The sequence below is a fragment of the Eschrichtius robustus genome, chromosome 13 (genome assembly GCF_028021215.1).
Source record: "Eschrichtius robustus isolate mEscRob2 chromosome 13, mEscRob2.pri, whole genome shotgun sequence".
NCBI lineage: Eukaryota > Metazoa > Chordata > Mammalia > Artiodactyla > Eschrichtiidae > Eschrichtius > Eschrichtius robustus.
Genome location: NC_090836.1, coordinates 19,898,992 through 19,918,676, shown reverse-complemented (window position 1 = coordinate 19,918,676; position 19,685 = coordinate 19,898,992). Strand labels below are relative to the sequence as shown.

Sequence of the window (19,685 nt, the reverse complement as noted above, 5' to 3'; positions counted from 1 at the left end):
AGGAAAATCAAAATTATACACTGTTAGTTTTAGAAACAATCTAATAATTGAAATATTTTCATTGATCAAAGTAGAATACCATTGAAAACAATTAGCAAAGTATTATCATTTTAGATTATTTATATAGAATATTATTTTGTAAATTCCAGTAGATTTTGGTTCATTTATATGTTAATAAATTGTCCCATTAGCATCTTGCTATGCTTCAACACTTATTGCATTTGAGAAATTCTTTTGAACATTACTAGGAATCAGATCTGCTTCCTGTTAAATGATGTTTTGAATTTTCATATTTAACATTTATTCCTAGTTTTTAAACCTTTCTTTATACAGCAATGAAGAAATGGGATGTAATATTTTAAAGCCATATGAGTGAGTAGATTGCAACTATGGAGTCTAGGTAAAAGTGAACTGAACTGAGGAGTATAAAAATTCATACTTGTAAGCACTTTGCTCTTTGCAGTTTTTAACATGGCTTTTTCACATCTTTCTCTTGACTTTGGTTTCCTGTGTTCTAAGATGGTGTTCTCACTCTGGATCCTTAATGTATTTATTTAATATTATTTGTTGCATAATACTGTCCTTGTAGATTGATTCATCCAGAAACACCAACTTCTTTGTATAGCTAAGGACTATATTTATATCCTAAATATTTAAATTCTAAAAATAATTTAAATTTTAAGAAGAGAATTTTAAATTCAATTGCTACATTGATTTCTGAGTTTTTAATTATAAAAGATTTTTTTGTTTCCCTTTACCTAAGGAATTACTATTCACATTAAATGCATGTTGCCAGTATGTTTTTCATAGCCTTGGTTACTAAAATGAAAAAAAAACGACACTTTTAAAAATCATCAGTTGCCTCAGACTGCACCTGCAATATGTACATATAGACTAGTTCTGTTTTTCAAAAAGAAATTTTTTAAGCAACTGTAGACATAAGTTCCATTAGCGAATATTGTGCTGAAGAGAAAAGCACATTGAGTATGAACAATAGCATAACTGGGGGCCTGGAAAAGGTCAAGAACACCTCTGCCTCACTCCCATTTGACAGAGTTGGCATAGCAAATTTGTTCAGTGTTAACGTAATGTGGCGTGGAGAAGTGTTTCCCTTCCTAAAGTTGTTAATATATTAACCATTTGATATTCATACCTTCAGTACTTAAAGTTATAAGTGATACCACTTCTTTTGTATCCTTGGAAGTAAAATAGAATAAAGCCTCTACAGCTGCTGGAAAGCTTGAAATAAGCATCATGCCAAACTCTAAAGCTAAGAAAAAGCCAGTAGTAAAAGAAAGTGCCACCCTTGTTGACACTCTCACACTGTCAGTTTGAATGAGGAGCTGGGTGGAAGCGATAAATAGTCCAGACTACTTATTTCCTCCATAATCATGTTGCAGGAAAGGAATCGAGGTAGGGAAAGAAATCTTGCCATCTTCTCTCTTCAGTGGGACTTCCTATTTTATTCCCCCCATAATTGTCAATCATATGTCACTTCTCTGGCTGTCATTTGTTTTAATTTGAGTAATATCACATAGTTCTCAATGAAAGAGACACTGACTAATCCATCTTGATTTGAGTTTCAAGTAAATATGAAAGGTATACTATTTTTTGGTATCAAATACTCTCAAATGCTTTTCATCAATCCATTCAAGAAAGTATTGATGATAAATTTTTCTGTTTAGACTATGTGTTTTGATAAATAAAATTAAAATATTTGAAACTACACATGAAAGTTAAAATGTTACCAATGGGGAAAAAATAAAAACACCAGTTGGGTAACCTAACCATCATCAATTGACTAAGTTTCTTCCTTTTCCAAAAAAGAAGCTTCTAGTTGGAAATAAAGGTATTTTCCCTTTAAGAAATATGATGGTAGAAACACGGTGTGGAATGGACACCTACAGAATGTAGTTGCTGGAATTTCTCTTAACTGCTAGAAAACGTGTCATTAAACAATATAAGAATAAATTAACAGCACAGCCAGAGACTTCAGAGCAAGCTGGCTAGATAGAAAAGAAGCTTTAGAGAATGTTGTAGTCCACTCTTATCTGTGAATATGTAGGTCAGTTTACAAACATCAATATATTATCAGAATTTCAGTTCTGTTTTGGTGTTTGCTGTTAGTGAAATCAAGCATGAAACCACCCTTCTTCATGAATCTATATCTAGTTATTGCCTTTCTTACTTATTTTTTAAAGTCTAAAAATACTTCCAGACTTCTAAGGAGGTAAAAATAATGGTGTATTATTAAATGGACTGCTTTAAATATATAGAATAACTTGAAAAAAGTTATGTAAAAACACTGGTTTAACATTCAGGGAAAAAAAATAAGGAAGTAATCTGTATTTTTAACTTACCAGTTCTGTGAAAATTGTCAATTCAGTTGCTACATGTTAAACACACCCCAAATTTTATATTGCAGTAATTAAAAATCCCAATTTTAAATTATGTTTGTGGGTACTAGCTCATTTTAATCAGAAAACAATCATTGAAGTCCTTGAAATAAATTTGAAAAACTAAATAACTAAAACCCTGGGAGTTCCCTGGTGGTCTAGTGGTTAGGATTTGGTACTTTCACTGCTGTGGCCCGGGATCAATCCCTGGTTAGGGAACTGAGATCCCGCAAGCCACGTGGCTAGGCCAAAATTAAAAATAAATAAATAAATGGTAGTTCCAATTCTGAATTATAAACTGAGTGTATATGTACAAATGAGTTGGTTCAAGTATACTCTGGACGGTTGAAGAGTCCGAGGACACAGTCCATTTGCTTCTGCTGGAAAGTCTGAGTGGAGTTCTAAGCTCTTAACCAAAGACTTGAACCTGTGAACTGCAAAGCTTGTATCAGGTAGATTTTTTTTTTTTTAATTAATTATTTATTTATTTATTTAGGCTGCATTGGGTCTTCGTTGCTGTGCGCGGGTTTCCTCTAGTTGGGGTAAGCAAGGGCTACTCTTCGTTGCGGTGCGCGGGCTTCTCATTCTCTTGTTGCCAAGCACGGGCTCTAGGCGTGCGGGCTCAGTAGTTGTAGCGCATGGGCTTAGCTGCTCCACAGCATGTGGGATCTTCCCGGACCAGGGATTGAACCCGTGTCCCCTGCATTGGCAGGCGGATTCTTAACCACTGGGCCACAAGGGAAGCCCCTAGCCCAACATTTTAGACTCGAGAGGGACATTTGAGATAAGGTGGTTGAAGGTCGTGAGTTTCGTCAATACCAATTTCTCTGACCCCAACTTTCAGTTCTCTTTCCACAACACTCAGCTTCCTTGCACCCCAGCCCCCCACTCAGGTTAAGTGCTGTTTCTTCAGAGCACATATTTTATAGGCAGAAAGGAAAGGAATAGGTGCTTCTCTTTTTACTAATGACTATTAGTCCTCTGCCTCTCTCCTTTTTGTTTGGGTGTAAAATTTCTAGCCACGTAATTCTAATAGATGCTTCAGAAATTTTTGACAGGAAGACATTTTATGTGGAAATTTAAAAAAATGTACAGGAAGTCAAAATCCAATAAAATAACCCATTTTCTGTACGTAGTAGGAAACAGTTGTAAAAGAGTTGGCTTGATAGTTTGGCCCAAAGTGTCAAATTGAATGTGTCACATAGCTACAGATACAGTATCTTTCCCTAGAGATGGGCTATAGTTCCCAAACTAATGGGCTGTAGTTCCCAAACTGTGCTAAGGTACCAGGGTGCTGAAGCTAATTCACAGGGGCACACAGGATATTTTCAAATTTCAAGGAGAATACAGAGGCATCTTTCAGACACTACATAAATTACCTGAGTTGTTTGAAACATATTACTTAATAAAATGGAGCAGTTGGACCTTTCTTTTGTCTTAGGAGTGTCACGAAAGAATTATTGAGCCACTGATGGTGCCTGAATCCAAGACATTTAGGAACTTGTGGCCTAGTATATTATATATTCATTTTTTTAATGTTATAACCTTTTTGCTTGGAAGTTATGGTTATTGACCTATCATGTTACAACCACAGAACAGAATATTATAACAAAATTTATCTTGCACTTATAGGGATATGTATAATGTTATTCAGATAAGCAATTGATTTGCCTCATTGTGCTACTTTTTTTTTTTAACATCTTTATTGGAGTATAATTGCTTTACAATGGTGTGTTAGTTTCTGCTTTATAACAAAGTGAATCAGTTATACATATACATATGTCCCCATATCTCTTCCCTCTTGCATCTCCCTCCCTCCCACCCTCCCTATCCTACCCCTCTAGGTGGTCACAAAGCACAGAGCTGATCTCCCTGTGCTATGCGGTTGCTTCCCACTAGCTATCTATTTTACGTTTGGTAGTGTATATACGTCCATGCCACTCTCTCTCTTTGTCACATCTTACCCTTCCCCCTCCCCATATCCTCAAGTCCATTCTCTAGTAGGTCTGTGTCTTTATTCCCGCCTTGCCACTAGGTTCTTCATGACCTTTTTTTTTTTTCTTACATTGTGCTACTTTAATTGTCCTTGTGCAAGTTGTTGAGATTCAGTTTCCTGACCTACAAAATGGATTAATAACACTCATTTTACTGAATTGTTACAGAGATTAAATAGGATTATATATGAAGCAGTGCCTACCATTGTGTCTATCTTATTAGGTTACTTATAAATGATGGATACTGTGTATATAATACCAGCAAAACATACATCCTGTGTCTCCCCTCACCAAAAAAAAAAAAAAAAAAAAAGATTATATTAGAACCACACCCAGCAATTAATTACATTTCATGTCCTGTATAGCAGCGGTCCCCAACCTTTTTGGCACCAGGGACCGGTTTCATGGAAGACAATTTTTCCACGGACCAACCGGTGGGCGGGGGGGGGGGGGGGGGGGGCTTCAGGTGGTAAGGCCAGCGATGGTTCAGACGGAAATGCGAGCGACGGAGAGCGGCAGGTGAAGCTTTGCTCGCTAACCTCCTGCTGTGCGGCTCGGTTCCTCGGAGTGGGGGCTGGGGACTCCTGCTATATAGGATCAAATTCATTCTGCCACACCGGAATGAGACTTCCTCTGACTAGGAAAATACAGTTGTTTACGGAAAAGTATTTTAGTGCTGATGGAAACATTTGTCTCTTAACTATTTTAATTATAATCACCAAGTTTTAAACTTTTTTATTATCATTTTACACTTGTCTATTAGAGCTCATGTTGGAAAAGATCATGTGATTTTTTTGGAAAATGTATTTAGTCATTGTTTTGGCTATATGAAGCTAGAAATATATTCACGTACTCATTCTGCATTTTAACACATTGATTAATTTTTCAGAAATGTGCTAAATAGAATAGCCGTGTAAAGTTACTGATTGAAATATTTAATTGCCTTCTGAGATTAGCTTGAATAAATAGAAGTCGATGAGCCAAGCTGAATAAACTTAAAATATGCTGTACTTACTCTTCATCAGTTTTCTGAACAGTATTTCCGCTTCCAATAAAAAAGGAAACTCTCAGTTAATTAGTTCCTCATATACCACGATAAAATTAATGTTTAGGAGTTAAATACCATAAACTTCCTCAGGCACATTTGCTGATGTGTTCCTGTTTTTAGTTAGTGTCACATGTTTCATTGTTTAATGGGGGTATCATGTGGGTTTCATTATATCTCTCTGGTGCAGAGGGTCCATGTGTCTGGCATTTTTAGGAGACTGCATGCTAATTTCTGATTTAACTATGTCAGCTGTGTCAGCTGACATACAGGTCAGTCAGTGCTGAAACAATCACCAAATCACAAGCTAAAAACCATTGACATGGTATGCTTTTATTGAACTGACAAAATAGGAAACATGTGTTGTCAGGATGACATACTGTAGGTTCTTTGTAAATAAGCAGAGAAAAGAAGATATCATCACATCTTCAGGCTTCTGTGTTTGTGTGTGTTAGAATTATTGTGCCCGGCTCTTCCGCTTACCTCCCCTCCCCAAATCTTAGAAACCAATGACGTTGGGCAAACCTGGCTTAGTTTAGAGCTTTGTAAATATATATTTTTGTAAAGAAGAACTTTGTACCTAAACAGCCAGTCATTTAAATTCTCATCTTAGATTGGTGACATAAAAATATGAAATGATTAAAAAGTAAAGATAACTCAGTGCAGAAAAAGTATATAACATTGCACAATTATATGGTGACAGCCACCCTCCAGTTCTCATGGAACGGCTGTTTCTAGGTCAATAAAATAGTTTTGGTTTTTTTTTTTTTTTGCTAAAAATGGAGTTATAATAGCTTACAATATTCATCACTGAGAAAAGAGAGATGTATATGTCCTTATTGTGACAAAGTGTCATAACTTAGTATAAAAATGATAGCTTATATTGTGCCTTGTTTATAAAACATAGAGACATAGTTAGTTTTAAGCAGTATAGCTCTGTGAGGTGATAGCTGTGCTATATTAGTAACCAATGTTTGATCCATTTTCCCCCAGTCCCCCCCCCGCCACACACACACACTACCACCACCAAAACACACACATACAAGCAAACAAAAAGAGCAAAAGCCCTCTCTTTGATAAATTCCTCAGATTTCATTAGACTAAAACTATATCTAATCTTTTAATCCATCTTGTTTGCTTTTGAACAGTTAAGAACATTAAGAATGCCATTCAATTAAAATATAAACTCATTCAGCTCAGTATTTTCTTTTTGACATGATTCTCGTTCTTGATAACATAGAAGTGTCAAATTGGCTAGTGACACTGTGGTTTCAGACCAGAGACCTCAAAATGTGATGTAACCTTATGAATTTGTAGCCTAACCCTCAGAATTCTAGGTTCATATTTTTGTTGCCACAGCAAACATGGAATCTCATCTTAGTATTAAACTCACACTAACTAAGGTCATCAAACTGAAGTATAAGCCCAGAGGAGCAATATGTTGTTTTACTTGAATAGATGTAACTGTTAATGATACTGAACAACTCTAATGCCCAGTAAACGTGCTCTTCACTGTAGAAAGCTCCAGTAGAAGGCAAACTTTAGTCATAATGTTGATAGGAAAGTATGGAAGCAGAAAAAATATTTAATAAAACAGGCTAAGATAATATCTTGCTTGTAACTCTATGATAGATGTCTGTTTTCCATGAGAACTGAACAAGTCAGGCTGTTGGAATACCATGTGAATCAGATACTGTATTAGGTTTAACTATACTGTAAAGGACAAAATAATACTAGCTTAAACATGGAAAAAGAATATTTTTCACTCATGCAACAGTTCAAGCATTGCTCATGTGGTAGCTCCGCAGTATGAAGTCCATGGCTTGTTCTCTTATTTATTGTACTGCTTTCCACAAAGCGTGGCTTCCATCTCATGGCATTAGGTACCTTCTCCAGCTCCCATGTCCCCACTCCAGCCAGTGCAAAGGGCAGAAGCAGGGAGAACTACAACTTTTTAAACAGTACTGTTTCACTAATAATTCATTTTTGCTCTGTTTTCAAAGAACATATTTAAACTTTTCTTAAACCTATTTATATAATCAGCTCATACCAACCCTTCACATTTTTTCTAATATATTAAAGATAGCATTTGCCGACTGCACAAACCTCAAACAATGTAGAAGTATATGAAACAGAAACTAAAAGTTATCTGCCTGCACTCATACCCTCCTATAATCCCACTCTGCAGAGGTGATTACTGTTAACAATTTGGTACCTATTTTTCCAGAACTAGATACAGGTATAAATATATTATGTATTCATAAATAAATATGTGTATACATCTATTTGTATCTAGATATCAATATGTAATGTGCAGGATGTGAGAGTATTTGTATAATATATGTTATGATATATATATGTGATATGTACTACATAATATATAATGTATGGGGGGGGGTAAATATTTATAGACTACGTTCTACCGATAAATATAACAAAAAGTCATGGCCATTTTTCTTCCATACTTTCAGACCTAAATACTTTCAGACCTGCATCATATTTCATTAAACTGGATGCACCATATTTTATTTATGTTTCCCACTAATGAACATTTAAGTTTGTCTAGAATGCTTCACAGTTTTAGGCAATGCTACAGTAAACTTTTTTGTGTGCACAAAGTTGCCCCAAATGAATTATTCGTGTAATCAGTTCCATTACCAGTATATGGTATTTTACTTCTATTTATTTGTTTCTTTTCGAACATTTTTCACCTGAGATATTGTCTGTACATTCTGATGCTCTCTGAGTTGGTTAATGGAAGGTTTACAACTTTAAAAATTGACTTATCTGAGTTAAGCTATGAATAAGCATCAGTGAGACTTGTAATCTGAAACTATTAATTGTCTCAATTTAATAAATTCTGTCAGAAAAAAAATTATGCAAGGTGTCAGAAGACATTGGTAGTCTCAATCCCATTTTGTATTATTCTGTTCCCTTGGGCAAGTCATTTTCCTCTTTGTGCCTTAGCTTTTTAATCTTTAAGGTAGCTACAGTAATGTCTGCCCTACTCACTTCATGAGGAGATTGTAAAAGTTAGATGGAATGAGTCTATGCATTTCTAAAGAAGTTAGATTATTGTATAATATATCATTATTACTTGTTAAATGTATCAGCCCATTTTGAAAATTTAGAATGTGATATAAGGATAAGGATTTCAGGAATTTATCTATTTTTAAGTCACTATACTTCTGACCATTCAAGACATTTGCATTATTTGTTTTTCATTTTTGGGTGGAGAGAAAATTTCATAACATTTCTTAATTTCCAGAGGTCTAAAAGTTACCATTCTAGTAGAAATCTCTAGGCCAGGAGTCATCCCAAATGTATATTCCATAGGCTTATTGTTAGAGTGGTTTAGGAAGCTTCCTGTTCTCAACCTGTAGATCACAGACTCTGGATACACCCCAGGAGGAAGGATGTCTATCAAAGGCCCTGATAGACAGAAAAGTGGAAAGGCTATCAATGGTGTCAAAAAATGAGATGCTTTTAAAACATGAAATATTTGCTAAACCTTCATATTAACAGTGGAAAATAAAAGAGAGCATTTGAACTGGTCTTAAGTGGCTTATATGAATGCCCCTTTTCCAGATCCCTACTTTTTAATACTTTCATCGTTTTGGATGCTTTTCTCTGTGCCATTCATTTCTTCATAAGACACAGAGGCAAAATTTAGATAGTACTCTGATGTAGATGTGCATATAGAAGGAGTTCCTTAATTAATGATTCTCTGAGCAGCTTAAAATGAGTTATTATGTAATAGTTAAATGATGCCTTGGTTGTAATGCTGGAATACAGAAGGAAAAGGAGACTTGTTTGATTTATTGTCACCTTTTCAGGGATACTCAGATTTCTTAGATAATTAATCCAGGAATTTTCATTTGTACTAGAATTCCTTAGATTTATGGGCAAAGAGGTGAAGAAAGAATGCTGCATTTTTTATATGCACAAGTGTCTTCCCACTTGGAAAGATGTTTCTTAAAGAGTTTATAAATTAATTTCTTACTAAACTAGCCAACTAAGTAACTATTAAATTAAGTAGGGTAAAGTTTTGTTTGTTTGTTTGTTTTTTAAATTTATTTATTTATTTATTTTTGGCTGTGTGGGGTCTGCATTGCCCGTTGCTGCACGCGGGCTTTCTCTAGCTGCCGTGAGCGGGGGCTACTCTTTGTTGTGGTGTGTGTGCTTCTCATTGTGGTGGCTTCCCTTGTTGCGGAGCATGGGCTCTAGGTGTGTGGGCTTCAGTAGTGTGACATGCAGACTCAGTAGTTGTGGCTTGCGGGCTCTAGAGTGCAGGCTCAGTAGTTGTGGCACACGGGCTTAGTTGCTCCGTGGCATGTGGGATCTACCCGGACCAGGGATCGAACCTGTGTCCCCTGCATCGGCACTCGGATTCTTCACCACTGCGCCACCAGGGAAGTCCAGTAGGGTAAAGTTTTCATTTGCAGTGCTACATTAAGAAGACAAAAAAAGGTTTTTATTTTTAAAAAATCTCTTAACTGAAAAATTTAGCCTATGACAAAGCAGTTAAGAACTAAAAATCTCCTAAAAATATCTTCTTTTAAAATAGCTGTATAGTCAAACAAGAGATAATTTATTAATTCTACTTTCTCAAATAAAATTCATATGAAATATTTATATTCATTACTTATTTTATGAGAGTTACTACACAATGTTAACATTTCTCATTAAAAAAATTTCAAATATTAACGTCGTATTATACTATTCTAGCAAATCTAGGAAGGCTTTACAGATTTTCTGCATTTAGAAACCCCTTCACCTTTATTAAGTATACCATATCAATTGTTCTGAACGTCTGGTGTTCCACAAAATGATTTAGGAGACTTGTTATAAATTTAACCTCTTAAAATGAGAGAGGAAGTATAGCTGAGCTTATTGCTGTTTGAAAGCAAAGTTCAACTTGCTTGGATTTGAGAGAGTCTAAAGTGATTGGAAACAGTCACTATGATGAAGGATTTTGTTTTTATCTTTCGTTTGTATATAAGACATCTTTTTTAGTAGACACCTTGACCGTGCTCAGGTGCTTTAATGACATCATAATAGCGGGTTCTTGTTAGTGAACAGAAATCATTTAAAGACTTAGGAAATTCATATTATTTACTTTTAATACCTAAGGGGATATGAATTGCTTTTAAAATCAAAATTTACAGAAGAGATAGATTATGGAATATTAGAAAAGAATGGTTTGATGTGTGAAAAAATGTGACAAAAGATTCTTTAACCACCTCCTTCAGGTCCTTATTTCTTAAACTCTAGGCCTCTCTTTTCACCCTCCATTTTCTATCCTTCCTTGGTATCATTGGCAGCTGATCTAAAACACCATTATTATTTGCATTAAACCTTGTACAAAAAAACTAATTTGTTCCTTACTTGTAAAATTATTTGCTTACAATCTGTTTCTTCTCTTAAGCCTTAAGCTTTTGATATGGGAAGAGTGGTCTCCTGTGTTTGAAATTTGTTAATTTCTTAAATAGAATATTGCTTCATATATTCAGTCATTAAACATTTAACAGCCTTAAGTGGGCAAGGCACTATGCTAGAAACTGGGAATTTAAAGGTGGGGTTAGACATAATTCTGCCTTTAGGATGCTCACAGTCTAGTTGGGGAAAATGGGATGTAAACAGATGTTATGTAATAGAGATATGCATAGAATTTTAACAAAAGTGAGTGGAAAGGGAATGAACTAAATCTGAGATTGACGGAAGGTGTCAGGGAAGGCTTCTTGGAGTGGGGAAGGATGATCCTAAGGATCCCTGAAGGATGATCCCTAAAGTCAGATCCTAAAGGATGAAGGGCAACTAAGCAATTGAAGAAGTTGTTGTGGTAAAAGGATACACAAACAACATTCCTGGCAGAAAAAAACAGCCCTGATGGAGGCTGGAAAACAAGAGATGGAATTAGGGCATACATGGACCTTTAAGCAGTTCAAAGTAAACTTTAAGGCAAGAAATGATAAGTGAGTAGTTGGAGGACATAAGAGGAGACCAATTCAAGGAAATATTTATAGACCCTCTATGCTGGAGGAACTGAAAAGCCATTGAAGGGCTAAAACTCGGGGTTGAGATCATAGTGGCATTTACCCATCCATCCATCCATTGATCGATTCATCCATGTCAAGACATACTTTTCTTATTCACTTTTGAACTTTTCAGTCCTTAACACACAGTATGTAATCAGTAAATATTTATTACAATTTAAATACAACCAATGAATATTTATTGTGTACCTGTAATGAGTGCCACTGAAAGCTAAGCAGAGAATTCATTTCTTTAGCAGAGGACTGGAGCCCGGGAGACTGATTGGTAGGTTTTCCAATAGTAAGAAATGAAAACCTGGGAGTTAAACGAAGTTTGTCATTGATTGGCCATGGAGAATGAAAGGGAGGGAGAAGTCAAGGATACTTCATATTTATAGCATAGGTATCTGGGTGTCACCCAAATTAATCAAAATAGCAAGAGTAGAAGTGGGTCTTGCAAGAAGGATGATGAATTAAATTAAATGTGAAAACCGTACTTCCTATGGGAGAGATGGCGGGTGGGGGTAGGGGTGGGGTGGCTGTCCAAAAGCCGTGTGAGAGGTCTAGGCTGGGGTCCCTGATTTCGAGTAGTTTATATATGGTACTTAGACCAAGAGTTTGGAAAAGATCATTCAGATAAAGGAAATCAAATGAGAAAAGTCAAGCACCAAGGATTAGACTCCAAGGAATACCAATACCTAAGGAATGAGTGAAGGAAGGTAGAACAGCCTATTGCAGAAGTAATAGAGTCAGCATGAACAGGGTATGAGGAGAACCAGGAAAGCACGTTATAAGAAAAGTCAGAGAGTGTAGATGTAGTTAGAGAAGGAGGGAGTCACTCACAGTTTCAGCTGTTACACTGCAGTGTTCGTTCAAATGTGGCAAATCAGAGGTCATTATTTCCAGGGAAGTTTATGGATTGAGAAGTAAAGTGTAGGAGAAGGATTTAAGATTATCGCTGAAGACTAGTTTCCAGCAATTTAGATGAGAAGACGAAAGAAAGTAAATAAATGACTCCTTTTTAAACACTAAGGAAAGTGTTTTAGAGGGATTTTTGGAGTCTAGATAGTTGGTTGTTTTTTTAGGATAGGAGGTACTTGTGCATATGTTTAGGGACACGGTATGAACAGACTCTTACCTTGGCAGTTGAGGTACTTAATAGACTCTAACTAACCTTCTGAATATTTCTTGATACTATATGACATGGGTCCAACTGCAGGATAGTTCATAAATACATTTTGTTCATTCATTTCTCTGATCCTTACGTTTGGGCTCAACCATTTATTCATCAAATTACTTATTGAACATCTATCAGCAAATATTTATTGAACATCTACTGTGCACTAAGCATTGCAATTTTAGACTTCTCTCATCTTTTGTAGTTATTTTTTATTCAAAGCCTAACTCAGGACCAGCCCCTTCTCTGATTCTTTCTCCATTGATTTCAGCTCAAATAAATTCCTCCTTTCTTTGGTAATTACTGCCTTTCTTATTCATATGATTTTAATCATGTGACTTTGATTCATTTCACTTTACATATCTATGTCTTATTTTTGTAACTGAAAGTGTCACGAAGGCAAGGACTGTACCTTTATTTCTTTGTGTCCTACACGTAATGTTTGACACATGTTAATTGAATGAACATAATATGAATATATCTATTTTGAAATTTTAAATATGTATTTATATTATGCTCTAAAATAGTCTGTGATGTTTTCTAAAACTTAATACTTTCCTTGCGACGATGGTAAGAACTATAATACTTAACTATCTGTGAGATCCTGAACATTTTTAATTTGTAGAATGAGAATAACAATCTACCCTATTGAATTGTTATGAAGATTAAATGAGCTTTTATACACAGACCAGTAAATATATTCATTCATATCTGTGTAGATTTTTATGTGTATATTTATGTGTATACATATGTAAAATATTTTAAGTGCTAGAAGTCAACAGATATTAGTTGCCCACATTTCACATCAGTGGGAGCATAATGAATAATTCAGAATCGATGTTGGAACAATTGATGTTGAAACTCTTTGGGTAAAAAAAGGATTTTTTTTCCTGAACCACATCCGAAAATAAAATATAAGCCCAACTGTGTTTTTTTTCCCCCCTTTTTTCCCCCCCACCCCCGTATCTCTATCCTCCCATCAAATTGGCCATCAAGTCTGTCTCCCATATATGTTCCTTCTTCTCTTTCCCTTATGATTAGTTTAGGCCATTATCATTTCCCTCTTGACTTACTGCAGCAGTTTTTAACATGTCTGTTTGTCTCCAGTCTCTCCCTCTTCCAGTTGATTCTATCCCTTGCCACAAAATTGATCTAAAACACAAATCAGACTATGTCACATTCCCGCTTAAAACCTTTCAGCAACTTAAGATTGCCTTCAAAGTAAAACACAAGGCTCTGCAAGATGTGTGTCCTACCTGCTTCTTTAGCTGCATAGCTTAACATTCCCCTTCTACATCAGATACACTGAGACTATTAAAATATCCCTGGATGTAGGGGCCAATAACAGATAATGGTCATTGCTAACACTGTCCTATGAATGGTAAGGGGCTCCTTCCAAGCAGAAGGAACCCACCAATTCATCTGTTGGCCTATGAAATGAAAGAAAGCGACTTCCTTCGAAACAACTTCCTTCCTTCCTTCCTTCCTTCCTTCCTTCCTTCCTTCCTTCCTTGCTTCCTTCCTTCCTTCCTTCCTTCGAAAGTTCCAACTATAGTGTCCTCTTTAACTCCACTTTGTCTTACACTCCTCCATGAACTCCTACAGAACTCCCTCCACCAGGAAGTTAGAGTGGTAGAGCAGGGTGTTTTCAGTTCCAATCTGAGAAGATGATTAATAAGAGCAATCCTGTTGCATGACGTGATGCAGGCTTACTGTGTAACTTTGGAAGACATGGAAAGTAGGTGGTAAAAGGGTCCTGAAAGATAATTTGGTAGTGAAGTGCCATTTTTTAAGAGATACTTTAACAAATAATCTTCCTCGATGCTCTTTCCAGGTTAAGTTCTTCTTTTCTGGAGGTTTCCAGAATGATGCCTTCTCCACTGTTCTACTTTGCTCATTGTATCACTGGATTGGTTTACACGTTTATCTCCCTCACTTTATTCGGAACTCTTCTAGGGCAGGGATTGTGTGTGTGTGTGTGTGTGTGTGTGTGTGTGTGTGTGTGTGTCTGTAGGTTTTAATTTTTATAATGCCCCAAAACTTTCCAGAACCTTTATAGTAGTTCAGTGGGTGAAAGGGTTTGTGAAGTTGACCCTGGATAAGAACATACTTGCTTTTGCCAATCTTCCTCAGCCTACATAACCTTGTTGTTTTTCTTACTCTGTATATAGGCCCCCAAAATGAGACTCTTCAATAGTGTCACTGTAAATAATTATTATCTAAATATTCATTACTTTAATACTAATGTAAGTAACATGCTTTCTGAGGGGTTATTGGGTTATTTACTATTAGATATATCATTTGTATCAGTAGATACTATAAGCTGGATTGTATTCTGAAAACAGTTGATTAACATGCCTCAGTATATTTTTCAACTCTTTGAAAAATTTTAGTTTTGAGCTAGAATTTTCCATACTTGGCTTGAAAGAAGAAGCAAATTAATTTTGGAAAGGCTTAAGGAAAAACTGTTCAAATGGTTAAAACCTAGGACAGAGTAGAAGAAATTACTTTAACTAGTTGAAAGTCAATTTGAATAACACACATGGTTGAACTTTAAACGCCAGAATTTTCCATTATCTTATTTTTACTAAGTATCTCATGAGGTATTAACAAAATAAACCTGTTGTAATATTTTAGTGCAGTTTATTGAGAGATGGCATAAAGAGATGACAGTATTTACTTCAATAAAAATCTTTTTTCCCCAGTAGCTTCTGAATTTCTCTTTCCCCATTAAGAACTACCCTTGACCTTGTTTTGAAGTCTTATAGATTCTGTGTCCACTTCAGAACACTGACACATGCATGTGATATATTTTGAATTTCCTTAATTGAGCTAAATTGTTATATTGGCCCTTTTCACATTTATGGTATTTGTATTTCCTTAGTAACTGGGGCAAATTTCAATCAAACTAGTTCTGGATATTTTAGATCTGCAAAATTGATAATAAGGTAGATATGCTTCAAGTTATGTATGTTTGTATGTTGGATGGAGATGGTTGCATTAATATTGTGGCTTAGACACAAACCTTTTGAAATTAGTTGATATCCTATTTTTGATCATATGTTTATCTTGGAGACTGTATATGATTACAGATAGTGATAGTACTAGTACTAGTGATAGTACTCTTTTTAATTCTTGCTGCCAGTCTTTCGTTTTCTCCAATTCACTTAAACATCAATTACATTGATATGAGGCTGTATATGGCAAACATATTGTATTAGTTTGCTAGGGCTGCCATAACAAAATACCACAAATTGGGTGGTTTAAACAACAGAAATGTATTTTCTCACAGTTCTGGAAGCTAGAAATGCAAGATCAAGGTATCAGCAGTGTGGATTTCATTCTGAGGCCTCTTTTCTTGATTTGTAGATGGTTTTCTTCTCCCTCTGTCCTCACATGGTTGTCCCTCCATCGGTGTTGTTTGTGTCCTAATCTCTTTACATAAGGTCACCAATCATATTGGAGTAGAGCCTACTCATATGACTTTATTTTACCCTAATTACCTCTTAAAGGACATATCTCCAAATACAGTTACATTCTTAGATACTAGAGGTTAGGACTTCAACATATAAAATTTGGGGGGGACACAGTTCAGCTCATAACACATATATAAATTATTTAGCTTGTGTGTGTATATGTATGTACATACACATATATGTTTATACACATGTACAGTGTGGCATATGAATAACATTATAGTTATGCACATATATATGTATATCCAAAGGAAAGATAACTATATTCATTTCATTACTATATATTCATGAATGTAGGAAATGAAAAATAATAAGATTCTAATATGCATATGCAATTTTTAAGCGTTATGGGACAGTCTGGATTTTAACTAATGAGCTCTAAATATGTGTATAATACTCAATTTGTTATTAAGAGTTAGATGCTGGTAGTTGGAAAGTGCCCTAAACACCTATGTGGGTGTTTGCCATCAATCCAAATTTATGAGTAAATCTGTATCCCTAGGTTAGAGTTCGGAGTCATCTTTAAGACCTGTTACTTAACCTCTTTAATTAAACTTGTTAAAACTTCATTTCATATCCGTTGCCTTTTGGCATCCAAACATCTTCAAGTTTGGATTATGAAAAGTTTCTCAGCTCCCTGCTTTCTGTCTCTTTTGCCTTTATTCTGTAACCTGTGAGTTAAGCTGGTTTTCTCTCCATTCCTTCAGCATGTCACGCTCACGCTATGATACATTTCACCCTGTCTAAAACATCTGCCCCACACCTGCAAATCTTCAAGGCCAAGCTCACTCTTATTTTCACCTTTATTCTTTAAATATTGAATCCTGGAATTAGTTCTACCTTAACTTCTGTAGCACTGGTGGTCAGTACTACTCAAATAAGTTCAAATAATTAGAACAGAGAGACTTGTAGTAAACAGATAGAGACCAGGTTTTGTTTTGTTTTTTTGTTTTTCTCTCACATAACACCCAGCAGAATTCTAGTTACATGGTAGATGATATAAGTGCTTATTAATTGATTTTCAATAGGGAAAGTAAATTATATAAAATGAATTGTCACTGTGAAGAGCACTGTAGCCTCTAAACTTTTGCTCAGTTTATTTTAATATTATAGTCATTAAATAAGGAATATAAGTGAATTACATAATTTTAAGTATTTAAATTGTCGATTCTAATAGTCATAACATTTGTTATTTCAGCTAGTTTGCATAAATACAAATTCAGCTTTTAAACATCTAAACTTCCCTTTATAAAATCAGATGTAGTGTTTTCTGGATTAAATATTAAAAATTCCAAATGATAAGTAAAGCCTTGTCAGGTAACATCAGTTTTTTCCTATTTACTCAATCTTTCTCATTAGCATATAAGCATGCTATAATTTTTACAAATGTATACCTTTTAAGTAGTTTTCTTTATCACACATCCTCCAATCGGTACTGCAAAATGCCTCACTGAAATTGTCTGTTTTAGTACTTCTCAAATGCATACAAATAGTCTGGGAATCTTGTTAAAATTTAAATTCTAATTCAGAAGGTATATGCTTGCTGCTTTGACAAAGTCTCCCAGAGCTTAGTGGCTTAAAATAACAAACATTTGTTTGGACACAGCCGCGCTCGGGCTCAGAGTCTTTCATGTCCCTGCAATCAAGGTGTTGGCCTGAACCGTAGTCATCTCTAGGCTTGACTTGGGGAGAAATTCACTTCCAAGCTCCCTCCTTTGGTTGTTGGCAGGCTTCCTACTTGTGCTTGCTGTTGGCTGGAAGACATCAGTCCTTTGCAATGTGAACCTCTCCATAGGGCAGCTCACATATAACTGCTTGCTGGGGAACGGGGGCAGGGGAGCAAGCAAGACAGAGCCAGAGCCTTTTTATAACCTATCTCAAAAGTAACATCACATCACTTTTGCCTATTCTGTTCATTAGAAGGTAGTTACTAGGTCCAGTCCACAAGGGGAGGGAATTGCATAAGGACATAAATACCGGGAAGTGGGAGTCAGCGTGGGTTCCACTGACTCTGACGTGTGCCTGCCGCATTAGGTCTGGGGTGGAGTCTGAAATTTTGCCTTTCTAACAAACTCCTGGGTGACGTCAGTGCTGCTCCTGAGAACGTCACTGTGAAAAGCAAGGATCTACACTTACTGCACCCAGTTCCTTTCTTTTATTCATTCTCTGTTGATCTCACTCACTCCAGCTGGGCTCTCTCACCCCTCACTCTGCTGAAATTGCCCTTGTGGAAGTCACCAGTGAGTTCTATGTCACTAAATCCAGCATTTGAAAAAATTGATCATTCTTTCTGAAAATCTTTCTTGGCCTCTGGAACACCAGATTTATATACATTTCTCCTCAGTTTTTCTGCTAGTTACCTATCTCCCTAACTATAAGAGTTAATATATCCTATAATCCAATCCTTGGACCTCTTTTTTATCTATAGTTAACTTCTACATGGTTACAGCTAAAATTCCAGATATATGCTGACCACCCTCAAATTTATGTCTCCTATGTGGATTTCTCCCCTAAAATCCTAACATGTTTATCAAGTGCCTCAGTGAACACCTCTGCTTGGATACTGATAGTAATGTCAGACTTAAAATGTCCAAAACAGAACTCTGTTCCTTCTGCTTCATCTCCCCCTCGCTACGCCCAACGTGACAGTCTTGCTTCTCATCCATGTTTGCAAATCCAGCAAAGAGTTCCACTCCGCAATCAGCTGTTCCAGTGAAAAACCTGGGAATCATCCTCGAGTCTTCTCTTATGTAAACCATCGTTAAGCATTGCCAGTTTTGCCTCTTAAATACCACTTGATTTTCTCCATGATTCTTTATTCCAACATCACCACTCTAGTCTGGACCATCATTACGTTATTATACAAAGTTCTGCATCTTTTTATTATTGATTACAGCTTCCAACCTCTAGCCCAAGTGGTTTTACTCAGTCCATCTATTTTCCATGTTCATGGTGTCCTTTATCCTGTAGGATAAAGTTTAGATTCTTTACATTGTACATAAAGCCATACACAATCTGTCCTGATTCCCTCTCCAGCCCCATTTATCTCTACTTCCCTACCTGCACTCTGCACTTGAGCAATTCAGGGAATGAGCTATGATATAACACTCCCATTTGACTCTGAGTCTTAATGAAAATTATTTTCCTTCCTGGAATGCTTCCCTTCTTTGCCTGGCTAGCTTTCATTTAATTCAAGATTCAGCTTAAACATGACTTCATCCTAGAGGCTAGGCTGTCTTTGACCTTTTAGACTAGGTGTGGGGTACCGACAATATAGTCCATAGCACTGTATACTTCTCTATCTTAACAGTCATTGTATTTTATACTAATCATTGAATTATCTTTGTCTTATTTTCCCTTTAAGCTGTAAAGCCAGATCAGCAGAAGTAGATTGAGGTATTCTGAAGCCTGAAACATATAATTTTGGGGACTCTATTTAAGAATAAAAATATGAAAATTATATATATATATATATATATATATATATATATGATCTTCATATACATTAAGTACAAAAGAGAATATTTATGAAAAGAATCACAACAAAGTAAAAAATTAAGTG

At 35.8% G+C, this 19,685-nt stretch overlaps 1 protein-coding gene across 4 annotated transcripts in view; it reads left to right on the top strand.

The window, feature by feature from the left end:
- Positions 1-19,685, top strand: part of SOX5 (SRY-box transcription factor 5) — a 997,819-nt gene that overhangs the window by 871,654 nt on the left and 106,480 nt on the right. The gene's annotated exons all lie outside the window — the stretch shown is intronic.